At 42.0% G+C, this 19,366-nt stretch overlaps 1 protein-coding gene across 7 annotated transcripts in view; it reads right to left on the bottom strand.

Annotated features, from left to right (window-relative positions):
- The window catches only part of Znf609 (zinc finger protein 609), a 149,641-nt gene that overhangs the window by 23,752 nt on the left and 106,523 nt on the right, over positions 1–19,366 (bottom strand). The gene's annotated exons all lie outside the window — the stretch shown is intronic.

Below are 19,366 nucleotides of genomic sequence, written 5' to 3'. Positions count from 1 at the left end.
GAGGACAATTTGCAGCAACCCGTTCTCTCATTCTATCGTGTAGGTTCCAGGAATCAAACTCAGCTCATCAGGCTTAGTGAGACATCTTGCAGGATTGAATGTTTCTAAGTAGGGAACTTAAATCTAATGAACAAATGACATGTAGCATACTTCACTGTAAAAAAAAATTTTTTTTTTACTTATTTATTTGCATGTGCTAGAGTGTGCATTTGGAGGTCAAAGGATAAGTTGATCCTCTTACCTCTGCCTCCTGAGTCCTAGAATTACAGCAATAACGCCCCCAACCCTGCTATGGTTGCATTTGAATAGACAATAAAGAGTTGTTCCACTCTTCTATTATTACAAATAAATACCAAAGGATACCCTCGAATAAATGATGTAGCTTTGTTCAGCATAAATAGGTCTGTAAGATAAATAAGTAAAATAGGTAATCACATTTTTGTTGGGAGTTTGGAAAAATACTGGCAAATTGCTTCAGAGAGAATGTACTTATTTACATATCCTCAGTACTACACGGCAGATGTGATGTGACATGTAGGTGCTGGGAGCCAAACTCAAGTCCTCTGCAGGAGCAGCAAGCGTTCCTAACAGCTGTGCCCCTACTGTTCTCTTTAACTGTAACTTCTAATATCCTGAAATAAAGTCTGTATAACATGTACTCCTCAGCCAGTCATATACTGATGGCAGTTAACGATATGCAAAAATTATCTACTTTTGGTTGTTATGTTTATTAACCATTATGGCTTCTGAGTTAACAGTTTTTCCTTTTTGAGACAGGGTCTTAAAACTCAAACTTGCTCATTGTATAACCAAGTAAGTGAAGGACAACCTTGAACAAATGTGTGTTTGTGTGTATATATAAACTGCCTCTACTTCCAAGTGCAAAAATTACAGATACGTGTCACTACAATCCAGTGCTGGAGATCAGAGTAGCCAAACTAATAAAAACAAACAAACAAAAAACAAAGAAAAAGTTGGGTGCGGTAGTGTACACCTTTAATCTCAGCACCTGAGAGGCAGAGACAGAAAGAGCTCTATGCATTCCGGAACAGCCAGGGCTATGTGGAGAGACCCCTGTGGTCACCCAAAGAAACAGTAGTAACAGCAGTAGTGGGAGTTGTTTGGGCCCATGAGATGGCTAAGGGAGTAAAAGCACTTTCTGCCAAGCCTGACAATCCCTGGGACCCACACGGTACATGAAGAAAAACCAACTCCTTCAAATCGTCCTCTGACTTCTACAAGTATTCTGTGGTACATGCATGCACATAATAAATAATAAGAAAAAAGGTCCAGGTCATTTTCCACTAGAAGAGACCCTACCTTCCTAAAAAAAAAAAAAAAAAAAGAAAGAAAGAAAGAAATGAAATTAAATGAAATCAGAAACAAAGTCCAAAAAAAGTAAATAATTTAATTGAAAGACTAACAGAAACCAGATCTTTTGAATTCTAGGAAAGACACAGCTACCTCTAGTGGATTCTTATTCTTTTCAAAATATTTGTCTTAGACTACCCATTCACCTCTCCTTTTGTCTATGATAAATGACATGTAAGCCTGCAGGGAGTAGGTGTTCAAAGGGAAGAAAGGATAGGACTCCTCTCCCTACCTGAGACCCTGGCTTCTTAATAAATGGACTATCTTCTAGGAAGGTAATTGAGCTAACTTTTCTTGATTAGCAGAGTAAAGTCACCCAAGTGATAGGCTGCTCTGCTTAGTTTAAAAAGAATATACTGCGTGGCGTGGTGGCACACACATGGAGTCCAGCAGAGGAAGGCAGATCTCTGAGTACCAGGACAGCCAGGGCTACACAGGGGAACCCTTTTTAAATAAAAAGAAAAACAAAAACAAAAAAAAATACAGTGTCCATTTGTTTCTAGACAAGGTGAGTATCAGATCACACAGATGCCACATTTATAATGGGGATGAGCACAGTTGTAGAGAGAGAACAGACATACAAGTAGATAGATGCCATGTCTAATCTTGAAACAGCTGTGTGGAACACATGTTTATAAATATGACTTCTTTCTCTGTCATATTCTGCAAACTTAACAGAACTGAGTGAACTGAAGGTGACAAGTCAGAGAGCTGGCAATGAAGAGCGGAAGAGGAACACTTCTAACATGGAAAGACAAAATGGAGGCTTGTTGAAATGTCACAGGAAACACATTTTGCTGAAGTGTAACACTCTTCCTATGAGTTGAGACAGCTGGAGAATAAGAGGACAGGAAGGAAAAGCAAAAAATAACATGTTTCAGACCTACTTTCTCCAATAGGCACAAGCTTTAGGGCAGTAAAAATAAGAAAAACAGGTCTCCATTTTTTGAAGGGTTTCTACTTTTCAGTGTTCACAAAATGAGAAAAGCCTTGGCATACTCACAGAGCAATTCTGTTAAGTGTGCTTTATGTCTCTCTATGCAGTCCTTATCACCTTTACTGAGTCACACACAAGAAAGGGGCCAAGACGCCCCCCCTCCCCGCGAATGCTGGGACTAGACTTCACTTTTTTGTATTTTCAAAGACTTTTTTTGTGTGTTCTGCCTGCATGTATGTGTGTTACGCAGAGGCCAGAGAGGACACTGGACCATCTGGAAGTTATAGCCATTTGTAAGTCATCCTGTAGACACTGGGAACAAAACCCAGGTTGTCACCAAGAGCAGGAAGAGCTCTTGATTACTGGGTCATCTTTCCAGTCTTACAATCATTTACTTTTTGAGACAGCCTCACTGTGTAGCCCTGGCTGGCCTTACAGAGATCCACCTGTTTCTGCCTCCTACATGCCTGGCTTATTATTATTTTACTTTTAAAACTGTGTATGCATGTGCATTTGTATACACTTGCAAAGGGTGTCAGGGGTCTTCTGTCACTTTATACGTTTTTCCTTTGATGGACACACCCTGAACCTGGAGCTGATGTCCCCCCCCCCCAGAAATCTAGTTGTACATTTTTTTCTCCTACAAGAATTAATTTCTTCTTTCCTTTCTTCATGTTATCTCCACCACCTCTATTTTCTCCCTGATTCAGGGTGTGTGCACTAGACACCAAATTCAGATTTATTCCTATTGGGCAAGCAACATGCTTTATTTTTTTTTTTTTTAATTTTATTTTTATTTTTTGGTTTCTCAGAGACAGGGTTTTTCTGTGTAATAGACTTGGCTGTCCTGGACTCTACTTTGTAGAACAGGCTGGCCTCAAACTCACAGAGATCCTCCTGCCTCTGTCTCCTAAGTGCTGGAATTAAAGGCATGCGCCACCACCCCTGGCTGCACTCTATATCCTTAACTGGTCTGTTAGAAGAAGCCTAGCTCCTTCAGAGGAGTACTGTTGGTGGGCATGAGGCAGGTGGATCTCTGTGAGTTCAAGGTCAGCCTGGTCTATAAAGAGAGTTCCAGGACAGCCAGGGGTGTTACACAGAGAAAGCTTGTCTAGAAAAACCAAAAAAAAGGGACCACTGATGATTGTGTAAGCATTCTAAAGCAGGGACCTGAGGCATGGCTCAGTGGAGGTGTGGGCTAAAAAGAAGGAAACAGAACTGGTGTCTGTGGTGTCTGCTTGGGTAAGAGCCAGCCACCTTAGCCTGTCTTCTCTGCCACTGAAATCTCTCACTAATATTTTCTATTCCATTTCTACCATAACCACTAAGGTGATGCCCTCATTAGCTCACCTAAAGCCTATTTTAACATCCTTGAACTAGACTGCCTTTGCTAAAGACTGCAGGCTTCAGTTCTATCCATTCAGTTAGTAAGTTACTGATTCATCTATTTCAAACACTGCTTTCACGCAATTAGCCAAGACATAAGTGATTACTTACACCCCATCAATGTGCCAAATACTAGTTGGGAGATCCAAAACAGAACAGGGATACATGGTTCCTGAACTAAAAGTTTCATTCTATTTTCAGGGTACAGAACAGATAAACATAAAATCATTGTTAAGACTGACCAACCAACCATAAAACCAACTGGCTAGAAGCGTTGGAATGCACTCATCTACTTGAAAGGCTGAGGTAAAGGACCACGTGAGCCCAGGAGTTCAAGGGCAGCCTATACAACACACAGAGGCCTTTATCTAAAACCAAAACTAAATTGAAACAGTCCCTCAAAATAACAGATGCACCCCTCCCCAATATGGGTTTGGATCATAGCTCTGAGCATAGGCTTAGCAAATACAAGGCCCTAGTTTTTATCCTTAATACCAGACCCTAAAACACATTCTGTGAACTGTGGTAGCCATAGCTGTGGCAGACCAGTGAAAGAGGGGAGGGTGAGATGACATACAAGAAGACACCACGCTGTGGTGGGCAAGGGCTGTGTCAACATAGGGAAGAGGCTCAAGGGCTTCCTCAAGCACTGACTGTAAACAAACTCTTCTCAGCTGCTACAGATTTGGGGCTAATACATTCAAATAAGTCAAAGAAAATAAGAAACTTGTTTTGGATTGAGACAGGGTCTTACTACGTAGCTCTGGCTGGCCTGGAACTTACTATAAAGCAGAGACTCACCTTTTTCCCAGTGCTGGGATTACAAGGCATGCACCACCATGCTGGGTGACTTGTTTTTATTTTATGTGTAGGAGTGTCTTGCCTACATGCATGCATATGTGCTGAGTGTGTAACTGGTGACAATGGAGGCCAGAAGATCATCCCAGATCCCTTGGAATTGGAGTTGTAGACAGTTTAAGCCTAAGGGAGCTGGGAATGAAGCCTTGTCCTTGGCAAGATCATGGAATCATCTCTTTAGCCCCTAAGACAGACATTTTTACTTTCGTGCTTGATGCTTACAAACAGCTCCTAACAGCTGATTTCAGCCATTACAAAAAAACAAAACAAAACTAATGTTTAAACTTAACATATAAAGTATTTGTTTCCAATCTGGTAAGAATATAGGCTGTTTTCAGCTTCCATATCATTTACTTAGCTAATGCTCTATAGAATCACATCTTTGCTCTACAGCTTCTTTTTACATGCAATATAATTTTTGTTCATATGTATATTCTTGTAAATATTATTTTTCTTTACTCACCAAGCCATGTCATCAGCTCCACGATCTTATTCTTTTTGCTCATTTTATTTCTAATTTTTTGAGATGCAGTGGGTCGTGGGGGGGCAGTGTCAAGACAGCCCAGGCTAGCCGTGAGCTTGCTATACACCCAAGGCGGCCTCGAGGTTCTGATCTTCCTGCTTTCATCTCCCAAGTGCTGGGGTTATAGGTTTTACCAACATGCCTGTCTTATCTGCATGTGTGTGCATGTGCACACATGTACCATAGCAGAGACAGAGGTCAGAGGTCAGTTCTCTCCTTCTACCGTGTGAGTCCTGGGGACTGGACAATCTATACTGCTATATTATATCTAGTTTGTAATATCTATACTCATTGTTTAGTAATCAACAATTAATGAGCTCCGATTCATAGTTTGTGGTTATGAAGAAATACAGTAAGAGTGCTTGCTGCTCAAACATGAGGACTTGAGTTTGGATTCCAAAGCCACATCAAAAGACAAGCAAGGCTACAACAGCTGCCCGTAACTCCAGCACTGTGAGAGACCTATTTCAAAGTGACACAGCAGGATACCTTGATGTCCCCCTTGGCCTTCAAACACGTGTGTAGAGGCACCTGAGCCTGGATGTACCAACAAACACACCAGACTCGCCAATATACATACTCATAAGTGTATATGTACACACACAAAACATAATCCCTCGTGTGTCTTATAACAGTTGGAATAAGCACACACAAATAATGACATGCTTTATATGTACATATAAGAACAAAGGAAAGAATACCTAAGTGACCTATACTTTATTGCATCGCTTCATGTCTAATGAAATAGGATGTGCTGTTAAATTTAAAAGATCATGGTAACAAAGCTGTAAGACAGCATGTGAAGTTATTTTTAGACTTTTCTCTGGATGGCAGTGAAGCAACAATACTGTCATCTATACCTCTGGTTGTCTAAGGGTTGGTGAGAGGACTCAGGGGGAAATGCTTGCTGCCGATTTGGACTTGAGGCCTAGAAGCAGCACAGCAGACAGGAAGAGCTGGCTCTTGGAAGCTGTCTTCTGACCTTTACAGTTAACTATACCCCTCTCCCTAACAAACCAAGTAAATAAATGGGTTGTTTTTTTAAAAGAGGGGTAATTTATATAATTCATCAACTCCTTGGTGGTTCTACTACCAATTTCACAGCCCTTTCTTTCACAGTCTAGGAGAAATTCTGGACATTATTAATAAGTTAAAATCATAGATGGAAGTAGTTTACCAATATATTAAGTTAAAGCAACACATTCTATGTGTGGTTTCATTTCATTTTACTTTTTTTTTTGGTTTTTCAAGAGAGAGTTTCTCTCTGTAGCCCCCACTGACCTGGAACTCACAGAGACCCGCCTTCCTCGTCCCTAGTGCTGGAATTAAAGTTGTGCACCATCACCATCCAGCTTTATGTGTTTTTAAAATTTATTTTGTACAACTTCCTTATTATTTTTAAAGTTACTTATTATTCTTGTGAGTGGACATATACACATCCTGGTGTGTATGTGAGGTCAGAGGACAGCTCGTCAGTTCCTCCCTTGCACCACGGGGATCCCAGGGATCTAGCTTAGCTCAGTATTCTTGCATGGCAAGTGCCTTCCCGGCTGGGCCATCCCTTGGGACTATTTGTGTGTTTCTGAGGGTGTGAAAGTAGAATTGAATAAATTTCTCTCTGCTTTCATAGCGTTTATAATAGAGAATGAAGGAGCGGAGAAAAGGGAAGCAGATGACATTACTATAGGCAATGTTTACCTACCAGGCCGGCAGATGAAGAGGGTACAGGGCAGCTGATGAATATTCTAATCTGCCCCGGCCAAGGGACTCTTTAAAGACTAGTCAGTCGCATTGTTTTTATTTTTGAGACAGGGTTTCACTCTTTATCTCAGACAGGTCTCAAACGCATCATTTTCCTGCCTTAGACACCCAAGTAGCTGGGATTATGGTTTGCACTACCATTTGCTTCTTTTTAATGACAAGGTTTTGTTGTTGTTTTTTTTTAAAGTAGCCTTGTCTGACTTGGAACTCATTATGTAGACGAGGCTGGCCTCCAACACTCAGAGATCTGCCTGCCTCTGTCTTCCACACATTAATTTTTCAAAGACAGGATCAAAGTGAAATTTTACTGTAACTACTCTTACCTCAGTTATGCTGGAAATCTGGAGAAAGAGAGGGGCCCACGTTTCCAAGTAGCGCACAGGACTTGAGGCCAGGGAAGAGGCCACCACAGTGCACATTCAGTACTAACTAGCAGTTCTGTAGGAGGTATGGAATAAGGTTGGAAGCATGTAAACTGACTGTGCCTATGTTATCACCAGAAGTAACCTGAGCCCGGCATGCCCCGACTGGCTACACCTCCAGCATTTAGCAGACAAAGGCAGAGGCGTCAGGGGCTAAAGGTCAGTCAGTGAGTGGCCACAGTGAGTTCAAGGCCAGTTTGGGCTCTAAAAACCGAAACCAAATTCTGAGTGCCTGAACTCCAGTACTCAGAGTTGGCAATGGTGGTGACAAAGGTTAAGGAGGTCTGCAAGAGCTCATATATGACACGAGCAGAAACAAAACACCTGACTTGAAATATTAAAAAACAAAAGCAAAAAACAGCGGGGGAGGGGCGGCTTACTGCAGGCAGTGCTGCACGCCTATGACCCGCACTTGGGAGGCAGAGGCAAGGGGATCTCTGAGGCCAGTCTGGTCTACAAAACAAATTCCAGGACAGCCAGGCCACACAGAAAACCCTGCTCTCAAACAAACAGACCATTTACTTTTACTACTTTATTTATGTGGGTTGCGCATGTGAGTGCAGGTGCCCAAGGAGGGTGTCAGATTCCCCAGAGCTGCAGTTCAGAAAGCTGTGAGATGCCTGACTTGGGTGCTATGAACCAAACTCCTGCGCAAACTTTTAACTGCTGAGCCATCTCTCCAGACCCACTGTCTTCAAGTTCCTGATTTATATTTATGTCTGCTGCCAGACAAAATTTGCTATAGATTTTGGGATAAATATTCACCTTCTTCTTCCACTACGACAATGGTTTCTCAATCTGTGTATGTAGAGAGGGCCTAGGGGGTTGCTGAATGACAATTTCACAGGGGTCACATATCAGATATCCGGCATATCAGATATTTATATTATGAGCCACAGCAGGAGCAAAATTAGAGTGATGAAGCAGCAATGAAACTAATTTTATGTCTGGAGGTCACTACAGCATAAGGAACTCTATTAAAGGGTCACGGTATTAGGAAGGTTGAGAACCACTGTGCTATGAAATGATATAGTAGAAGACTGTAGAACTTAACTGTTCTCACATACAGAATATGTTCGGTCAAGACTCACATCGCAGTATAATACCACTGAAATCAAGGGAGGAGTTCTCTAACCCAGCAACACACAAAGAATGCATGCAGAGTTCCAGACAGAACACTGTTAATTATGCCTAAGCATTTTCTCTATGTTACCTCACATTTAATCTTAATAATCCCCACAGTACCATTATTCCCAATTTATAGATGAAGAAACAGAAGCTTAGAGCAATCTATTCTAATGTCATATAGTTTATAAATAACATGCACAGACAGTCAGGTTCAGTGGCCTGCCTATAATCCAAGTACCCAGGACGTAAAGGTAGCTAGATTAGGAGATCTAGGTCATTCTTGCCTATATATATAGCAAGACATTGAGACCATCCTGGTCTATATATGAACCTGTCTCAAACAAGACAAGACGAAACATAATTTAAATGCAGCCTAATCAATCAGACCAAACCCAAATCAGTATGGCTCTAAACTACCAAAGTGCATTTATAACTGCTGTCACAGGTAAAAACGTATTTTTCCAGCCCTCAGGATTTCATTATTTCTTGGTGTAGAACACTACACATTCTACGGACTACAGTTGAGAATACAGTTGTAGACTATCGTGAAATACATCAATACTCATGGATTTATTTTTGGCTGAGAATCAGGTAATTGATTTTATGTTTGACTGCTCTCTACCAGAAAAGAAAACAGCAATAATAAAGCTGCACAGAGGTTGCAAAGGCAAGGCTACACAGCAGAGCACACAGAAATAAAAAAAAAAAAAAAAGAAATAGCCACCTAAGCAAAAAGCGACATAGGACAGAAAGAAAAAGAGAAGTAGGGAAAAGAAACTGAAGGTCAAAGCTGTAAAGTTGTTACTATAAAACAGTGAGTGTTTCCTTTGTCTGCCTGGTGCGGACTGATGACATAAGGAACAAAATGCAGGGCAAAGGATGGAGCTCAGTGGGGAGGATGCCTCATTAGCAAGCATGCATCCTTGGGTTTGACACTCAACATCAGCCTTAGTTCAAGGTCACCTGAGATATGTGAGACTGCCGCAAAAAAAAAAAAAAAAAGGGAAAGAAACATAAGGCTCAAAATTGAAGTGCTAGAAAACTGTAAAGGTTATCTTTAAAATATTATATATTAGCCGGGCATGATGGCAAGCGCCTTTAATCCCAGCACTTAGGGAGGCTGAGGCAGTCAGATCTCTGTGAGTTCGAGGTCAGCCTGGCTTACAAAAGTGAGTCCAGGACAGCTAAGGACACACAGAGAAACCCTGTCTTGAAAATCAACACCAATGCACACACGCACACGCACACACACACACACACACACACACACACACACACACGCACACAATATAATAATAACTGGACCAATCATGATAAATCCTTAACATGGAATGCTATGGGGTTACTTAAAATGTTATCAGAGGTTATTTAACCTTATGAGAAAATGTTCATGGCACATTCCTCTAAATAAACAAAGACCTCAAATCATGGAGGAAAGGCTCCCTAATCTCTCTCTAACTTTTTTTTATGTGAATGGATGTTTTGCTTAGAAATATGTCTGTGCACCACATGTGTGCCTGGTATCCTTGGAGACCAGAAGAGAGAGTCAGATCCCTAGGGTCTAGATGGTTGTGAGCTGCCACGTGGTTGTGGGGAAGTGGACCCACATCAGTTGGAAGAGCTGCCATCTCTCTAGCCTCTCTACTTTCTTTCTAAAGAAGAATGACAGCATATCAGTTTGCCAAAGTCAAGAGAAAATCGGTGAGAAAAAGGAGAAGGCAGCCTAACAAAAACCTTTACTCCTAATCAATACCAGCGACAAGTTTACAGGTTCTTTCAAGATACAACATAGAGAGAGAAAGAAATCACACTTAGTTTCTGGGAACCCAGAGACATATAGCCTTGCCTTGGCTCAGAGCAAGGAGTACTGTGGGAAACTGGCTATGACTCAGGGGTCATATATGAGACTCCAGGTACCACTAATGCAAAAGCCCCAATTGGGGAATGTAGGAACTGCTCTACTTTCCATAACTATCTCTGGTATGTTTTAATCTAATATTTAACCTTGATACATCATTAGAGAATATACAAATTTCTCATCTCATTCATCTCTCCCTCCCCATTCCTTACCTTTTGTGATAGGATCTTACTCTGTCACGGGCCGTAGCTTGAACTCACTTTGTTCTCCTGGCTGACTTAAGAGCTTTTGATAACTTTCCTGCCTCAACGTCTTCAATGCTGACATTAGACCTGTGAGCCATTATGGCCAGCTGAGATTGTACAGACTTCTGAGCATCACTTCACAGAACAAAAGTACAAAGAAAGAAAAGATGTAAAGAAAAAAAGGGTAAATATAGCCAGAAAATCAAAAGAGAAAGTAACCTTCAGAAAGGAAGAGTTTTGCACAAAAGTAACTAACACCCACCATTTTGGAACCCCGGAACACTTTATGTATCTACAAATCTATTTAGATTTTTTTTCAAGACAGGGTCTGTGTGGTCTTGGCTATACCTGAAGTCACAGGAGGGCTCTGCCGGCCTCTGCCTCCCAAGTGCTGGGATCACAGGTGTGCACCGCCACCATCCTCATCATGTTTATTTCCCATGAGTTCGTGGAATGGAACTCAGCTTTCCACGCTTGTGTGATGACCACTTTACTAGTGGGGGTATTTTACCCAGGCTGCTACATAATACATTCGTATGCCTTACCAAATTTCATGCAGTCAGAAACTCACATTAGTAACATCTCCAGGTTCCTTCCTTCCTTCCTTCCTTCCTTCCTTCCCTTCCTTCCTTCCTTCCTTCCTTCCTTCCTTCCTTCCTTCCTTCCTTCCTTCCTGTTTGGGTTTTTAAAAAATTATTTATTTTTATTTTATGTAATTTATGTAAAAATTTATTTATTTTTATTTTATGTAAATTGGTGTTTTGAGTGCATATATGTCTATGAGAGGGTGTTGGATCCCCTGGAACAGGAGTTACAGACAGTTCTGAGCGGTCATGTGGGTGCTGGGGCTTGAACTCTGGTCCTCTGACAAGAGCATTCAGTGCTCCTAAAAGCTGAGCCATCTCTCCAGCCCCTTCTTTCTTATTTTTACAATCTCAATTGCTCTGGCAATCCATCCACTTCCACTCCTAACTCTGTGAGAATCAAATGTATGGTCTTCCAAACCTAGACATCTAAGGTACAGGTACAGGCTCCTGTCTCTTTGGAGAAGATACCGACCAAGAGAACTTTCACTGTCTAGGAGTCCTTTACTGACATCCTTTTACAAAGTCTTTGAGGTCTGGGCACAGTGGCGCAGGCCTGTAATCCCAGCACCCTGGGAGGCAGAGGCAGGTGGATCTCTCCGTGAGTTCACGGCCACATGGTCTACAAAGCGAGTCCAGGACAGCCAAGGCTAAACAGAGAAACCCTGTCTACAAAAACCAGAAGAGTCTCTGAGGAGCTCCAGGAAGGCTTCGGCCTTATGGAGGGTGAGTAATAAAGTTTTTTTCTGCACAGTGGAAACATGGCAGATCTTAAAAACAGTAACAACACCCGACCTTACCCTTATTTAAGCTGATTTAAGCTAATTGGGTAACTCTTACGTCAGTATTTTAAAACCCCTGGCCCTATATTTTAATATACAGCAAAATCTGGGAATACTGCTATAGAAAACATTGTCTTTCAGATAGTTTACCTTCAAATCTAGAGTTGACAGAAAATAAAACCACTTAAGCTTCAATTCTACAATCTTCTCACATTGGATAAGGTGAAGAAAGCCCCAAAATATCAAGCAGTCATCACTACCTCCACATGAGCACTTTGGGCTGAAGTGGAGGACATCAGAACATCAGAAGCAGGAAAAGAGCTGTTGTGGGGCAAGGCCGGAGCACAACACTCTAGACGTAATTCCTCCCCGCTAGGGGGATGTGGTGGGGAGCCCTGGGAGGAGGCTGGAGATCTGAGAGGCTTCTTCCTTTTATCCCAAAGTGCTCACACTGGGAAATTTGGCAGAACCGTGTCTTGGGTCAGATCACATCCCTACACTGCGCGTCCTCCCTCTTGTCTTGCTGAGGCATAATCATACTGCAGCCGTGGCTGGAGGCCATCCTATCAGCGGGAACCCTGCTCTGAACATCCCTGGAGTAGGAAGGGTCATATCTCAGTGCAACTGCATTGAGGGACTACTAGCCTGGGCTTGAGCTGGAGTCACGCTGCCCGCAGCTTTAGTGTTTCATGATCTAGCAGGGGGGCCCAAGGTGACAGCAGAGCTGGGGCTGACGTACAGGAGGCGGCTTTCCTATCTTTTTAGCCAGCAGCTGAAAGGAGCAGCCACCTTCTGAAACCTATTCCTCTTTCTGTAACCTCTGCATGGCAGTGTCAGGGTTGGTTAGGAGAGCAGAACTGAGGCTAACACTCAGTGACAAGGAAGGGAACAGCGATATGCACAGAGAAAGGCAGTCAACAGCTGGGTTCGAAGGTTAGACATCTGCCCTAGGGCCTTGGGAACCATGGTTCTCCAGATCACACACAGAAGGACGAAGGACCATACCAAGTTTCGATGGTAGGAGGAGGAACTGTTTCTAGACATCCTTCCTTTCTTCAGACTGTGACAACATTTACTGCTCTTGTAATGGACTAAACTGTGCTTCCTCCTAAACACATATTCAAATCCACGGTACCTCAAAATAGCATCTTTGTTGTTTTGAGACAGCTCATACAGCCCACATAGGCTCTGAATTCACTATTTAGCTGAGGCTGACTTCAAACATTTACACATCCTGCTTCTAACAGCCAATGCTAGAATTTCAGCAGGATACCACCATGCTATCACTAGTAGTCTTATAAAAAGGAGACCCTGGACACAGACACAGAAGCAAGACAGAGTATGAATGAGTGATAACAGTTATATAGGCCAAGGAACATCAAGGATGGTCAGGAACACTAGAAGCACAGAAAGTTTTCTGAGCCAGGCAGTTTTCACTAGTTTATTTCAGAAGTACCAGGGAACTAATACAGCCTCAAAGGCAGATGAAGTGTCAGTTAAGTCAGTCTCATTTCCCCTTGACTCAGCTAGACCCAAGTCCAGGTCACGGTGGGTGGAGGAGGGTAGTGATGGCAGCAAACCATCACCATGGGCGGCATCTGCACAGTAAACATACCAGCATCTCAACCTGCTGGTTCAGAATGGCGGGTGGCAGGAAGAGCTTAGTGTCTAACACATGCTCTAATCAAGGGGCCCAGACGCTATCTGTGGGTTGCTCTGATCTCAACCCAACTTTTAGTAACAAACACTAGCTTAAGTAGGAGGATAAAAATTTGAATCTCCTCTAAACTCATCTGTGGATTCAATGTAATCCCAATCAAAACCACAGCAGGCTTTTTTCATTAAACCGTCACAGCTGACCCTAACCTTAACGTGGAAATGCATCATGCAGGGCAGCAGCAGGGCAGCGTAGCATCTGAGGCAACAGCGCATGGCTGGAGAGGGACCAGCCATGGAAATCTCCAAGAAGTACAACCAAGGCAGAGAGGGGACTCACACCACTAGGTGTCCAGACTTACACTGATAACAAAAGCAAAAGTAAAGACAAACCAGATTTGGTAAAACTAAAGTTTACAGGCGTGGAAAAATTAACATTTAAAAGAAAGGCAAGACCCCAAAGACTTTTATAACATACGTCTGACAGCTGACTCACAATCAGTATATACAAACTTTAAATCAATAAAAAGACATACAACCGAAGCCAAAACTGACAGACTTAGGAGAAACATCACAGAAGATTTATACAGGTCAGAAACACAAGACAAGACACTAGATTTTATTACTCTTCAGGGAAATGCAAACTAATAACTCAATGAGAAGCTATATGCCAACTAGAAGGATTCAAATTACAAGAGTTAAAGGAAAAAGGCAAAGCCAAAGCTAGGATGTAGAACACCATTCTAGCACGCTAAAAGGGCTCCAGAAGCGGAGGCAGATGCAGGTGGATCTCTGAGTTCAAGACCAGCCTGGTCTATATAGCAGGCTCTGGACAGAAAGGACTAAACCAAAACCAAAGCAAACCAACCAACCAACCAAACAAAACAAACAAACAAAAAGAGTAGGAATATAAATTAAATTACTATTTTAAGAAACCAGAAATATTATAGTTATATGTATACCTTCTGATCCAGGAATTCCATTTCTAGGTATATATAGATAGGAATATATATATACACATATTCCCTTAGAAACAGGTACAAGAATTTTCATAGCAACACTTTTTTAATTACAGATCCAAACTAAAAAGAATTCAAAATGCTCATCAACCACAGCAGTAATTTTATTCACATAGTAGAACACTCAAATAATGAAAAGAAAAAATGGTTAATTATAGGTCAGGTGTGGTGGAGCACACCTTTAAACCCAGAACTCAAGCAGCAGAAGCAGGTAGATGTCTGTGAATTCCAGGGCAGCCAGGGCTACACAGTGAGAGCCTGTCTTAAAATTGACTAAGTAAATGCAACATGGCATGTGTCCTGCTTAACGGGTTCGCCTATTTTAAATCTCACTGGCATCATGTTGAGCAGCTCAACATCAAAAAGTACACACTACAGAGATTTTTTGCATGTAAGCTTTAAAACGGGCAACATTAACCTATGGCATTTGCAGTCAGACTGATGGGAGGGAACCATGAGGTTGCTGATGATACTGTGCTTTACCCTATGTTCCAGGTCCTGGTAACATAGGGTAAATTCACCTTGCAAGTTTAATGACCTGCACACACACAGTTCATGGACATGTACATGTACAGAGCAGGCAGTGACGGACCTGGTGAGACCTGGGCCGCTTCTGCCCCGCCTGCAGGCTGCAGCAGAACAGCCCAGCCTCTGATGCAATCGCACAAGTCAGGGAGAGGGAAGGTTTCGGTTTTCCCCCATCCACTTTTTATTCACATTGATATCGGATTCAAGAGATTTCAAACGTAATTCTAAGGACAGCGCTAACCACTGGAAAACAGAAGGAAACTTGGTCAATGATAAATGCACTATTCCAAGCTCTTTAGTGGTAAATGATCTGTGAATTCCTGAGAGGTGGGAGTAACTGGAAAAGCTATTCCCTCAGTTACTTCAGGGTTAGATATTACATTTGACTATGAGCTCAATGGAGGCAGGAAATTATCCCATGGTCTTCTAGGCATTTAAAAGCTACCCTAAAAAGAAAAGAGAGAACGAGAACCAGGACGGGGATGCGGCGGGAGTCTGCTCAATATCTTTCCAATAGCCCCTTTGTCCTGTGGCTCGTTGCTATGGAGAAGGCCGTGAAGGAAGCCACTGAAAGAAGTAAAGGATCTGGCATGAGTCAGCACTGGGACAGTGGATCAAACAAAAATTCCTTAAGCAATTAGCAAGACCTAAAAATGACACACTTTCCACGTTTTCCTAATCCTGCCCCTTATGAAAGTACATGGGTCTAGCTCCTCACTATAATTTAACTCAGAAACAGATAAGCCTGAATGGACCTAACAAAGCCTGAGCCTTGGCAGGCATATCATGAGGCCATTTAGCAATGCTGTCTCATGCCAGGAGGAATAAGCTACCTACCCACCCTATCCTGGGGAAATTATCTCCGGCTGCCTAAATTATAAAGTTGATGCCCTGTGATTTCTTTGTTCTGTAAAGCCTAAGGGAAAAGGGATAATGAGGTATCAGAAGGGGGAGAGCACTGTCACTTGTTTGCTCTGCCTGAACTGGTTTAAAACTGCTGCCGTGGGAGAAAGGGCTAGTTGCCAAGTTTGCTGATAGCTTCTGCCCATCACGGCTATCAGTTTTATAAGTGGTACGGGGCCAAGACCTGTGTTTAGCAGTGTAAGTACTGAAACCAAAGGATTTGATGTCTAGATCTCATCACAACAACAACAACAACAAAAAGACAAATTTTTTTTTGTCCCACACAAATGATCACATAAGCATAAATATTAAGAGCTCCAAGGAATACACATACAGATCATGTAGTCCACCATCTCTCTTTATGAAGGAGAAAAGTAGAGCACAGACTAGTAAAATGAGCTTATCAGCAGAGCAAGAAAACACTACGGCTCTGACTTTCAGGTTAAGCCGGGCTAGGCCAGTGCTCAGTCCTAGGTCACATCAGAACTGTATTTATGGCCCAGGCTTCATTTCCTTTGAACACTTAATATTTGGCAACTAAATGACTTATAAAGGATGACATTGTACAAATAGGCCTGTGTTCCACATGAACTTTACCTACTCCAAAGCACACAGCTTAGTCACATGCAAGGCCTTCCTGTATTCTGTTGGTGTGTCTGTGGCATGGGGGTGAGAAGAGGTGGGTTGGAGCATACTAAAGGAATACATCTCTCTCCTTAAGATTAGTAGTCTATTTTGCAATTCATAAAATGAAACTCAAAAGAGCCTATGACTAAATTTTTCCCTCAGGGCTTCAGGATTTAAATATATAATAGTGGACAGATAACATAATCTGCTAGGGCACAGAAACACACCAAGCGCTAAAGCTCTCCTGGGAGGAAGGCGCCAGATGGAAAAATGTGTTGCTGCCATTTTTTTCTTTGGCTGGGGCGTGGTGGGAGAAAGCAGGTACTGATTTCCCTAAGGTTTCCTTTGTGTGACTGCCGCTGCCGTGAAGACTGTGGTTCCACACAGTGGCTACTAGGTTTTCAGGTGTCTGCCTGGTATGCAATAAGCTAAGTCGTGGAGAAAAACTGGCCACCCACCGAGTACCATCTCTCTCCAGATGAGTGCTGCCTAAAGCAAGACTGACCATTAACTGTAGCATGTAAGAAAAACCAGTAGCTAAGGTCTACTTTTCCAATATAAATATTGAAAACTTGGTATTTCACAAACTCTCCTAAAACAGAATCTCAAGATCAACTAACATTTTCTTAAGAGAAAGGTCCCTCTGAGACAGATAAAGACCCACAGCAAGCCTGCAGGCAAATGAGCTTGAAGAACATGGACAGGTTCTTAGTTAAACAAGTAAGCTAAACTTCATGGTAAACCACTGCCCGACAGAGAAAAGGCCAACCCACAGACCAAAGAGCAAGGCTCAACCAGAGTGTGAAACAGGGCCAAATGTTTGCCCCACAGAAGCCAAAGTACAGAAGTCACTCTGGGTTAGTGTAGACATCCTCTACTTACTAGCCCTCACTATTTTCTCACAAAATCACCCTTCTTTCCTTCTTTCCCAAATAAACAAACAAATAAATTTAATGTTATTTTTATTGTATGTGGGTGTGCATGGATGGGTGCAAGCTACAAAGCAGTGCACATAGAGGTCAGAGGGCAAAGTTCAGGATTTGATTCTCTCCTTGTACTGTGGGACCTGGGAATTGAACTCAGGTTGTCAGGCTTGATTGTGGTGAACCACCTTGGCAGCCTAATTGATGTTCTTTCTTCTTAGAGAATGAGCACTTCCAAAAATGTAAACACGTGCACACATGCTCCCAAACTGTAAGCCATTAGCAATATTCAGCTGTTAAAATATTAGCAATATTCAGCTGTTAAAATTAAATTTTGCTTACTTATTTATGCTATTACTTTTGAGACAGGGTCTTGCTAATTTAGCAGCTTAGGCTGGCCTTGTATTTGCAACTTGTCCTTCTTCAGCCGCCCCAGTGCTGGGCCAGAGCACATGCACCACTCATGCCTAGGCTTCCTTAGAGGTTTTTTTAGGACAGTTTTCTTATGCTTCCCAGGCTGGTGTCACCTGGCTAAATGAAAATTCAAAAATTCAGTTCATCAGTTCTTTGGCACATTTTAGGTTCTCACAAGATTACTGACATGCAGAAGAGTTGGAATCTGGCTTCAGAAACATGGCCTCAGGGCATTATAATTTATTATTATTTTTAAACTGATATTCTGGTAAATGAAGACCAGAGTAATTCCAAAGATGTTGTGAGAGTAATTTCTATATGAGGTAGGAGGATTAATCTGGATACATGATTATTGAAGCAATTTTGTTTTTAACAGAAGATTTGTTTTGTTTTGGGTTTTTGTTCTTATGATTAACAAGGTCTGATTCAAGACTCCAGATTTTGAGGAAATCTCATTTCTTGAAGAGACATGTGCCAAGTGTTAATTCACATAAAAGATTCTCCCAGGTGGCCACTAGGCAAAGAAAGGTACAATGTATCATTCAAGAACAATTCTTTTCCCTTTAGGATGAAAGCAACGAATGAAGGAAAGCACTCACTCAGCCTTAAGCACAAGACAGGTGGGAAAACTCTGGTACTAGAATATTAAAGTAGGGCCAGCAAGATGGCTCTGAGATAAAGGCATTTGCCTCTGAACACCTGCAGATTTGAGTTGGCTCCCTGGAATCCACATAAAGGTGGAAGGAGGTAACTTACTTCATAAACTTGTTTGCTGACCCCCACGTGTGTGCCAGGACACATTTCCCTAGGCCCACACCATGCACACTTACAATAGCAATTAAAGAATATTAAGGGTAGAAGTAAAAAACTGAGGCAGAAGGGTCATCCAAGAATTAAGAGGCCAGGCCCGGCTTCACATTAAGTTCCAAGCTAGCAGGGGACACAGAGTAAGACTACAAAGTTCCCGTCTCAAAAACAAAAAACAAATACAATAAAGGGGATGGTTAAGAGCACTTGTTCTTGCAAAGGGCATAAGTTTGATTCCCAGCATCCACATAGTTGTTCATGACCTTTTGAAACTCAAGTTCCAGGGGATGTGATGCCCCTTTCCAACCTCCATGGCACCAGGCATGCAAGTAGCACACACACAGAGATAAAATACTCACACACACAAAATAAATCTTAAAAACAAGGGGGGGGGGGGCACCATCTTAACATAACAAAACAGAAGTTCAAATCTTACATATTTAAATAAGTGAAAAGGATCTCAAATGCTCTAACCCAGTATTTATTCTTAGAGAAGTCTAGGAAGTATTTTGACATGATTAATAAAGTTGAAGTAATATCATAGGATTTATTGAGTATATGTTAACAGAAATAAAATGACACATCATTCAGTAAACAAAAAAATCCTTTTCTTTTTCAGATAGGGTCTTGTTGT

The sequence above is a fragment of the Meriones unguiculatus genome, chromosome 6, assembly GCF_030254825.1.
Source record: "Meriones unguiculatus strain TT.TT164.6M chromosome 6, Bangor_MerUng_6.1, whole genome shotgun sequence".
NCBI lineage: Eukaryota > Metazoa > Chordata > Mammalia > Rodentia > Muridae > Meriones > Meriones unguiculatus.
The sequence above is the reverse complement of the archived record's forward strand: the minus strand, read 5'-3'. Positions and strand labels throughout refer to the sequence as shown.